This window comes from Diabrotica virgifera, chromosome 9 (assembly GCF_917563875.1).
Source record: "Diabrotica virgifera virgifera chromosome 9, PGI_DIABVI_V3a".
NCBI classification, from domain to species: domain Eukaryota; kingdom Metazoa; phylum Arthropoda; class Insecta; order Coleoptera; family Chrysomelidae; genus Diabrotica; species Diabrotica virgifera.
In genome coordinates this window covers 120,158,922-120,169,291 of record NC_065451.1, presented here as the reverse complement: position 1 = coordinate 120,169,291, position 10,370 = coordinate 120,158,922, and positions in this window count along the sequence as shown.

Genomic DNA, 10,370 nt, shown 5'->3' with positions numbered 1-10,370 from the left:
CCATAAATACGGAACAAACTACAAACCTCTCCTGCCTCAAAACTTTCCCTCCATTAAATCCCAATAATTATACACCCACCCAATTCCCATCAAATCCAATTAACAAAATGTCAACTAATAATATATTCTACAATAATAATTCAAATAGTACAAATTCTCGAACATTCAAAAGACAGAGACCAAATAGTCCAGATCCAACATTAATTTTGCATAATGAAATTATATCTTCCCCTAGATCTCAATTACCTACGGGAGGAATATTAGACAGCATTAACTATAAGGGAAATATTAATAATAATCCAGTTGCATCTCCTTCAGACTTGAGCATGATAAATTCAATATTAGAATTAGTTATAGAAATTGTCACAAAAGTTTTAGTAACAAAAAGTATAAACATAAATAAGGAAGAACTCGAAAACTTAGTCAAATTAACTATAAATGGAAACACGTCATCACATTCTCAGACCTCAACCATGCAATAAATATCCTCCAATGGAACTGCCGTTCGGCAGTTTCTAATAAAAATAACTTAGAATATCTACTAGATAAGGGCAACTACTCCGTTGCACTTCTATCGGAAACATGGTTTAAAGCAGAAAAATACTATAATTTTAAAGGCTTCAACAATATTCGCTGTGACCGGGACGACGGGTACGGCGGCTCTGCCATTTTATTAAAATCAGACTTAATATACCAAGAAGTCTCAATTCCAACTACAATCAACTTTGAGCATACTTGTATCTCGGTAAATTTTCCATATATACATAAAAAAATTTACTTTGTTTCAGTATACCTTAAACCGAGAACTAGAATATCATTACAACAGTGGATTAACTTTTTGGAACAAATTCCAAAACCATTCATAATTGGGGGCGACTTTAACGCACATAGTTTGGCATGGAACGATGGATATGACGATATCTATGGCAAGATTCTTTTGGAAGCTATCGAACAATGCAACCTAGTAATTATAAACGACGGATCACCTACATTAGCAAACAATAAGAAGTCAGCTGTAGACTTGACCCTCTGCACACAGGATCTGACACAACTAATTACGTGGTGTACTTTAGAAGAACCTTATGGCTCTAATCACTTACCAATACACATACAATTTGGAAGGAATATCCCACCTGCGCAAATTAAACAGACAAAACATAATATATGGAGACTCAAGGCTGCTAATTGGGATGTATACACCGCTACCCTTGAAGCAACAGAACCAAAATCATCACTAACGGGCATTATCGACAATATTAACAAAGCTGCCGACAAAGCAATTCCGTTACGAAAATCAAACGCACAAAATAGAAATCATTGCTCAAAGGACTGGTGGAACGAAACCTGTAACATAGCTGCTAAAGCAAGAAAACAAGCTTTCTTAACCTACACACAGGCTCCAAATCTTAATAATCTAACAGAATATAAAAGACTTGATGCAGTAGCTAAAAAAACTTTTAAAGAAACTAAGAAAAAAAGTTGGATAAATTACTGCCAAAATCTAAATCAAAATACACCAATTAAAGAAGTGTGGAACAAAGTAAACCGATATAAAAACCGAAAACAAGCGAATAAACCCCTAATGACCCCAAAGAAGACTGGATAAGCGAATTCCACACAAAAATCTCACCTCCATGGGTCGAAAACAACATTACTCAACAAATAGCTACTGTAAATAGGAACACTTCTTTCCTACAATCGTTATTTCAATTATGGGAACTCGATCATTGCATTAAATCAACAAATAATAAATCTCCCGGGGCGGATAACATTTCATATAATATGTTGCATAAAATGCCCTTAGACCATAAGAAAGCCCTGTTGGAATTGTTCAATTCGATTTGGATAAATAGGATTCCTTTTCCACCGATGTGGAAAGAATACATCATAGTACCTATCAAAAAACCTGGAAAACAGAATGGAAATGCAGATTCATATAGACCCATAGCTTTATCATCGTGTATATTTAAAACCATGGAAAGAATGATAAAGAACAGGCTTGAATATTGGCTAGAAAATGAAAAAATATTACCTGACTCACAATATGCTTTTAGAAAGGGAAGATCTTCCTTGGAACCCCTAACGATACTAGTAAATGACATCTATCTAGGATTCACACACAAATACAGCACTTTGGCCACATTTTTGGATATAACTTCAGCATATGATAATGTTCAAATAAATATACTAGAAGAGAAGCTCATCAATATTGGTCTACCAACCTCCTTTGCCAACTTCATAAAATCAGCTTACTCTAATCGATCAGTTTCCTTAAAGATAAATCAAGAAATTTCGGAATCAAGAATATGTAGATCTGGATTGCCACAAGGTAGTATCCTGAGCCCAATCCTCTACAGCCTGTACACAATGGATATAGAAAATGTTATATCACAAAAGTCTAAAATCATTCAATACGCTGATGATGTTGTTATTTACACCAGTAGCAAATCAGAGGACAAATGTATAGAAAATATCAACACTGAATTTATAAAAATCCAAAAATACCTAGACAACATGGGACTTTCCATATCCGAGTCCAAAACCAATATATGTATTTTCTCTAGAAACAGAAACAACTATCAAAGACAATTAACAATAGGAAAATATAAACTCTGTATTAGTAACTCTGTAAAATATCTTGGTCTGCATCTAGATAGAAAACTATTATGGAAGGACTGTATCATCCAAATTATCAAAAAAACAAGTAATTCTATAAATATCCTAAGAGCGTTTTGTAGAGCAAAGTGGGGAGCAGACCCAAATACGGCTTTACTATTCTACAAAACAATGGTACGATCAATAATGGATTATGGAAGTCAACTCTATGGAACAGCAGCAGATACACATCTAAATAAAATCGAGATACAACAAAATAAATGCTTAAGAGTTTGCCTGGGATATCTTAAGTCAACGCCCATAAACATTATACAAGCTGAAGCCGTGGAACCTCCTCTTAAACTAAGAAGACAACTATTGAGCAGAAAATTCATGATAAAAACCATTTCAAAAAAAACTTCTTACCTCAATAGTGTACAGTCACTAACAGTTCAAGTTTTGACCCATAGATACTGGCACTTCAAGAAAACCCCCCTCATAGTAGAATCTTTCTCAGAAATAGCTGACATTACAGATATACTCTATTCCAACCAACTCCCTCCAGTTTTAATTTACTCACCTGAACAAATTTTTTCACGTGAAATTAGAACCTACTATTTTGAAAGTGAAGAAGTAGCAAGTATCAATCAAACAAAGTTCAACGAAACAAAAAACAAATACTGGCCAAACTATGATTCTATATTCACTGATGGATCAAAGTCAAAAGAATATACCAGTTGTGCCTTTTACCATTTTGAGGAAAATACTGACAAAAAATTTATTTTACCAAAGGAAGCTTCCATATACACTGCAGAACTAACAGCAATAGTGCAAGCTATGAAATACGTACTCGGCTCTAACCACGACAAATTTATAATATGTACGGACAGCAAAAGTGCAGTAGATAAACTTAAAAATGTTAAAATAAATAGATCAGTTAATCATATTGAAGCAAAAATCCTGTATTTACATAATGAGATACACATCAAGAATAAAGTCGTCATATATCTATGGGTAAAGGGACACGCAGGCATAACAGGTAATGTAATGGTGGATGCCTTAGCAAAAACAGCTCCAACATCAGGAGAAGAACTAAATCTTAAACTACCCCCGTCCGATTTATTCTTAAATCAAAGGAACAAAATAAATGAGATGTGGCAAAACCTATACAGTGCATCAACAACTGGAACAAACTTTTGTAAACACCAGCCAAGGATCCCCAGAAAACCATGGTTTCACAAAATACCAAACAGAAACTTTGTCGCCACAATAAATCGAATACGTGCAAACCATGCACTAACACCTTATTATAAGCACAAAATAAAAATTACAGACGATCCACTGTGTAGTTGTGGTAAAATGGGTACATTGGTACATGTTTTACTTGAATGTTCAATAAATATTGTAAACATTAATAATCTATATAAAAACTTAATTCACTACAAGATAAACCTTCCAATAGACCTAAATTGTATTATTTTTTCAGGAAATAATAATATACTTTATGTACTTCATCAACACATCATAAACTGTAAACTAAAATTGTAAAATTACTAACCAATTTTGTAAGCAATTCTGCAAAACAAACTAAATGTAAAGCATTAAAGGAAAAAAAAGGTGAATACAAAAAAAAAATAAAAAAAAAAATAAACCAAGTAAAAAAAAATGAACCAATTAAAAAAAACCAAAAAAACAAAAAAAAAAAAAAAAAACAAAAAAAAAACAAAAAAAAAACAAAAAAAAACAAAAAAAAGAAAACAAAAAAAAAATAAAAACATGCACACAAAGAGGGCTAAAACCTCCGCGGCGTTGAACCGGGTTGATGCTCTAGCGCGGAAGGAAAAGAAAAAAAAAATTAAACACCTTACACTTTACTAATGCTACATATTACTAACAAAACAAATGAATACATCATGCTCAAGTTTGATACTATGAAACAATTTACACAAACTATTTATACAATCTAACATAGTCTGGCTAATTGGTCCTCACCAAAGCCATAAATTCCACGAAAAAAAAAAAACAGGCTACTTGGAACACCGTCGGGACCAAGGGTATTTTTACTAGGTAAAAGAGATATTTTTTCGTATATTTCTTTTGTAGAAATATCCGAAAACTTATAGTTTTGGTAAATATTTGTGGGTGTTCCAAGGTCTAGTTTGTTCTCTGGGTTACTTGGGGTGTACACTGTTTGGAAGTACTTTTTGAACAAATCAACAATCTCTTGCCCATCATTTGCTTTATCCTCGCCGTATATTATTGTTTGGGGGAAGAGAATGGTTGGTTTTTAAGTCCTTAATGTACCTCCAAAAGTATCTAGGATTTGATTTGAATTCTATATCCATCAATGAGATATACTGAGACCAACAAACCTCCCGAACTTTTTTGCATTCTGAATGCAGTCTAGTAAAAACATTGAGGTCAGCTTGAGATCTGGACTGAATATAGGTGTAGTGTGCTCTCCTTTTTTGAGAAATAAGCTGTCTTAGTTACTTTGAAAACCACCTAGGATAAGTGCTGGTTTGGTATTTTTTCACAGGTACAAATGAAGCAATACCAAAAGCTAAAATTTCATAGAAGTAATCAACAGCTAAATCTACATCAAGACGAGACAAACACTGCTCCCAGTTAATTCCAGCTAAAAAATTATTTAAACCAACATAATTGGCGTTATTGAAATCATAGTACAGATCCTGGCAGAAGAGGCTGTTGTCTACCTGTTTTTTGTGAATATTTCTTAAACTACACTCATAACTAGCATGATGTAAACTGCTGTTTAGAATAGAGTCATTTCCTAACAGTACCTCAACACTTTTATTGTTTGTGAACATAAGATCCAAGAAAATATTTCTGCTGTTAGGAATACTTATCCTTTGAAATAACTGAAGAAAACCAAAAGTTTGGGCAATATGGATAGCTGAAGAAGTTCCAGGACACACAACCTGCAAACCATATTCATCGTTTGACCATATAGCTTCGGGAAGATTATAATCTCCAAAAATATAAAAATATTGTGCTGGAAATCTTTGTAGAACATCCTCTACTGTTTCACAATGAGAGGTCTATACTAATCTAGGCATGTTTGGTGGAATATAAACTCCTGAAATGATAAATTTTGATGCATTGTATTCACATGAAATAAACAATTGTTCCACGTTCTGATGTGATATGTTTATCATTTGGGACCGAATAGATCTTCTGACATAGATCAGTACACCACACCACTTAATTTTTGGCTTGTTAAGATTGACCTATCACTACGATATAAGTTAAAGTATACACATTCTAGTTCACTGTCCAAAAAATCACTATTTAGGTTACTTTCAACTAAAATTATAATATCATACAAGCAACTACTCACAGCCAGTTTAAGACGGTCTATTTTGGTTCGCAGACCGCTAACATTTTGATAATATATTGTTAATGGGGTGGTTAGAAGTGTTCCTGGGTAATCTGCCTTTTGGGTATTAAGGAAGGAACGCCTTTAATATATTTTATGATCAAATCCTCACCTTCATTATTTCTCTGTGTTAGCTCCTCTTTAACCGCTTTGTATGCATCCTGTTGCATTTTTGTGTAATCATACGCTATTTTGTAGGAACATGACTCTTTGTAGCTTCTTTCTAGAACGAAGAGCTTTATGTATAACTTCAGAGTTGTTGCAAATAATCTTAAGTGGTCTTTTCTTCCCATCATTCTTTTTCCCTACACGGACAACTTTGACTATTGCACTCTTGTCATTCTCACATCCCAACTTCTTAAAGATATCTATTGCTATATTGGTATCATATGCTATTTTATCTTCTAGCTTTGTATCTATAGACTCTTGAACATTATACACCATAAGGTTTTTAGAGCATACAAATCGTTCATGGGCCTCGTAAAGTACTACCTCTGTATTTAGCATTGGGGAAGATTTTAACTGCTTGATCTCTTTTTTAAGGCCAGCCACCTCTTGCTGGAGTTCCCAGACTTTTCTGACCACCATGGGCGCTGACTTGAAAGCAGTACGACATTCCCCACAAAGATATATAAGGTTCCTTTTTTGTAACACCACAGCCCTCACTTCTGAGCTGGAAAGGCCAGAACATCCTTCTGACAAGTGGAACACAACCCGGCAGCAGTCGCAGTATAAAGGTTTATCCTCACCATCAATGGAATGATTGCATATTGCACACAAATCTAAAGGCATGGTTAACCTCACTTTATGAAATCACAATGTGCAAAACCATCAATTATTTATTCATTCACTAACAATTACTTCCAGACAGCTTTTCTAACTTCAGTAACCTCTATTGGTTAATTTTATTTAATTAAAACTCAAAATTAACATAGAGCAAAAATAAACAACAACCCATTCAACATAACCCTATGAATAATAATAGTACATTATATACCGCGGGACTGAAGTAGTACATTTAATCCTGAAGGTAAAGTTTATGGCCCGACCGCAGGGAGGGCCATAATTTACCTGAAGGATTAAATGTACTTCAGTCGCAAGGTATATACGATACTTTTCGTACTTCCGGTATGATTTTATTAATTATTTCAATAATTTCAATCAGTTTTTTCTCTCTTCAACTCATTTAATAAACTGTCTTTAAAATAAGTTACCATAGTAACATTGCGTTGTGACAGTTATAATTTAGACACAACGTGGCCGAGGGATATATTGAATCGTCTATTAAAAATAAACAAAAAATTTCAGATAAAATATTTGGTCAAGTCGCCGATTCGTCCACTATAGTTATGCCACAGTCCTCATTCTCGCTTCCTGTTTCCGCAGGATCTTCGAAACAAACACCAGTTCAATATGAAAAGGACCTATCTGTTACTCGTCAGTTACCTGCTGCATTAACCCAGGAAAGACTGGTCAATATGACGAACTGTCACAATATTAATTTGAATATTAACGTTAATTACCATTCTAATTAATTATATTTTTCAATAAAATATCCCTTAAATTCGTTTGTTTGTGATTTAATCGTTCCGGGAGTTTCGTCAATATTTAATCCCGGAGGGATTAAATGTGACACTTTAGTACCTGTCACAAGGGAGTGAAGTTGTCACTTTAGGCCCGGAAGTACGAAATAGTACATTATATACCGCGGGACTGAAGTAGTACATTTAATCCTGAAGGTAAAGTTTATGGCCCGACCGCAGGGAGGGCCATAATTTACCTGAAGGATTAAATGTACTTCAGTCGCAAGGTATATACGATACTTTTCGTACTTCCGGTATGATTTTATTAATTATTTCAATAATTTCAATCAGTTTTTTCTCTCTTCAACTCATTTAATAAACTGTCTTTAAAATAAGTTACCATAGTAACATTGCGTTGTGACAGTTATAATTTAGAAACATTGTCATTACTAGTGTCATTGTAAAGAAACATTGTTATTGATAATTATTGGTATCATGAGTGAAGAAGGTGTATCTGATATTGATAAAAGAGCAGCCGAAGTAGGTGAAGAATTGTTACCACCGAAATCTAGAAAACTATACGAGCAGCAGTACGATGCTTTTAAAAAGTGGTGCCGCTTAAAAAATGTGAGACAACCTACTGAAAATGCGCTGTTAGTCTACTTCGATGATAAATCAAAAGCGGTTTGTGCCTCAACTCTCTGGGCACATTACTCAATGCTGAAATCGGTTATTAACATTAGAGAAGATATTGATATAAGTATAACTGTCACAATATTAATTTGAATATTAACGTTAATTACCATTCTAATTAATTATATTTTTCAATAAAATATCCCTTAAATTCGTTTGTTTGTGATTTAATCGTTCCGGGAGTTTCGTCAATATTTAATCCCGGAGGGATTAAATGTGACACTTTAGTACCTGTCACAAGGGAGTGAAGTTGTCACTTTAGGCCCGGAAGTACGAAAAATAACTTTTATTGCTCACAATTTAAAATTTTTAGACATAGACCAATCCATGACTGAGCTGGTGGCTTATGAAAAAAAAAGATCCCACAACTTCTCATCAGTACATTGAAATAAAGAATGTAGATGACCAGGATGAGCTAATGATAGAAATTCTGAATCTGAGGCCTTATCTTTTTCAGATTAGATCACCACATACATTATTTGCTGTTAAGAGGAAAATTTCATCAAAGGGCCTAGCCGGGTAAGATGGTGAAAAGTGCCCCCAGCTCGATATAAATTCCATATGGGCCACTTTTTAGCACATATAGAGGAACTCACTTTCTGAAATTTTTAGCCCCCTAGGTGGTCACGTGACCCCCCTAGAGCCTAATTAGGCATTTTATGTTTTTATTTTTTATCTCAGCCGCATCAAGAGCTAGCCAAAAACTTTATTTAAAAAAGTTGTAAGTTTCAAGAAGATCTATACGAAAAAATTTTTTTTTTATTTTTTGGCGGGAAATTCGAATTTTTAGAACAATTTTAAACATTTAAATAACTCTGAAAAAAAAACTAAGACACTCGTTTTTACGAAAATCAATTATAATATGTATTTTTGCACAATCTTTCACGCTGAATTTTTTCAGATTTTTAAAATTGGTGAAACGTACCTTTAAAAATAAAAAACCGCGTTTTTTTCGGTTTTTTTTTTCGTTTTTTGATACAATTTTATACATATTTTTCAAAAAAGATAACACTGTCACTAGAATAGGTAAAACCTGAAAAATAATTGGGGTTTGCTTAATAAAAATTTTTTGTAACGCCATCGATTTTCAAGATACAGGGCGTTGAAGAAAATAAAATTTTACACATTTTTTACGATTTTGCTGAAACTACTGGCAACATTGTAATAAAACTTGGCGGGATTTAAGAGGTAGTTATTGTGCATGTTTTGACATACAATTAAGGATTTGATATTCATCATTGGCGCGCATAGGGGTAATGGTCTGAACTTTTTAAAGAATAAAGATAGTACGCCACTGACATATTTCAAATTAACAATAGTTTTTGAATTTCTCGTTCAATTTGTGACAAAAAATGTATCTTCTTATTTTTTCATCGGACGCGCCATTTTTATTCAAAAAATAAAAGATCTTAACCCTTACAAAGTATTCGAACTTCTAGTACTTTCTACATCTACATAATAACATCCATTATTATCAAAATTAATTCGAATACTTTGGAAGCGTTAAGATATTTTATTTTTTGCAGCAAAACAGCGCGTCGTATGAAAAAATGAGAAGATAGATTTTTTATTGAAAATTGAACGAGGAATTCAAAAATGATTGTTAATTTGAAATATGTCAGTGGCGTACTATCTTTTTTTCTTTGAAAAGTTCAGACCATTACCCCTATGCGCGCCAATGATGAATATCAAATCCTTAGTTGTATGTCAAAACATGCACAATAACTACCTCTTAAAACCCGCCAAGTTTTATTACAATGTTGCCAGTAGTTTCGGCAAAATCGTAAAAAGTATGTAAAATTTTGTTTTCTTCAACGCCCTGTATCTTGAAAATGGATATCGTTACAAAAAATTTTTATTAAGCAAACCCCAATTATTTTTCAGTTTTTTACCTATTCTAGTGACGGTGTTAAATTTTTTGAAAAAGATGTATAAAATTGTATCAAAAAACGAAAAAAAAAACCGAAAAAATGCGGTTTTTTATTTTTAAAGGTACGTTTCACCAATTTTAAAAATCTGAAAAAATTAAGGGTGAAAGATTATTCAAAAATACACATTATAATTAATTTTCGTAAAAACGAGTGTCTTAGTTTTTTTTTCAGAGGTATTTAAAAGTTTAAAATTGTTCTAAAAATTCGAATTTCCCGCCAAAAAAATAA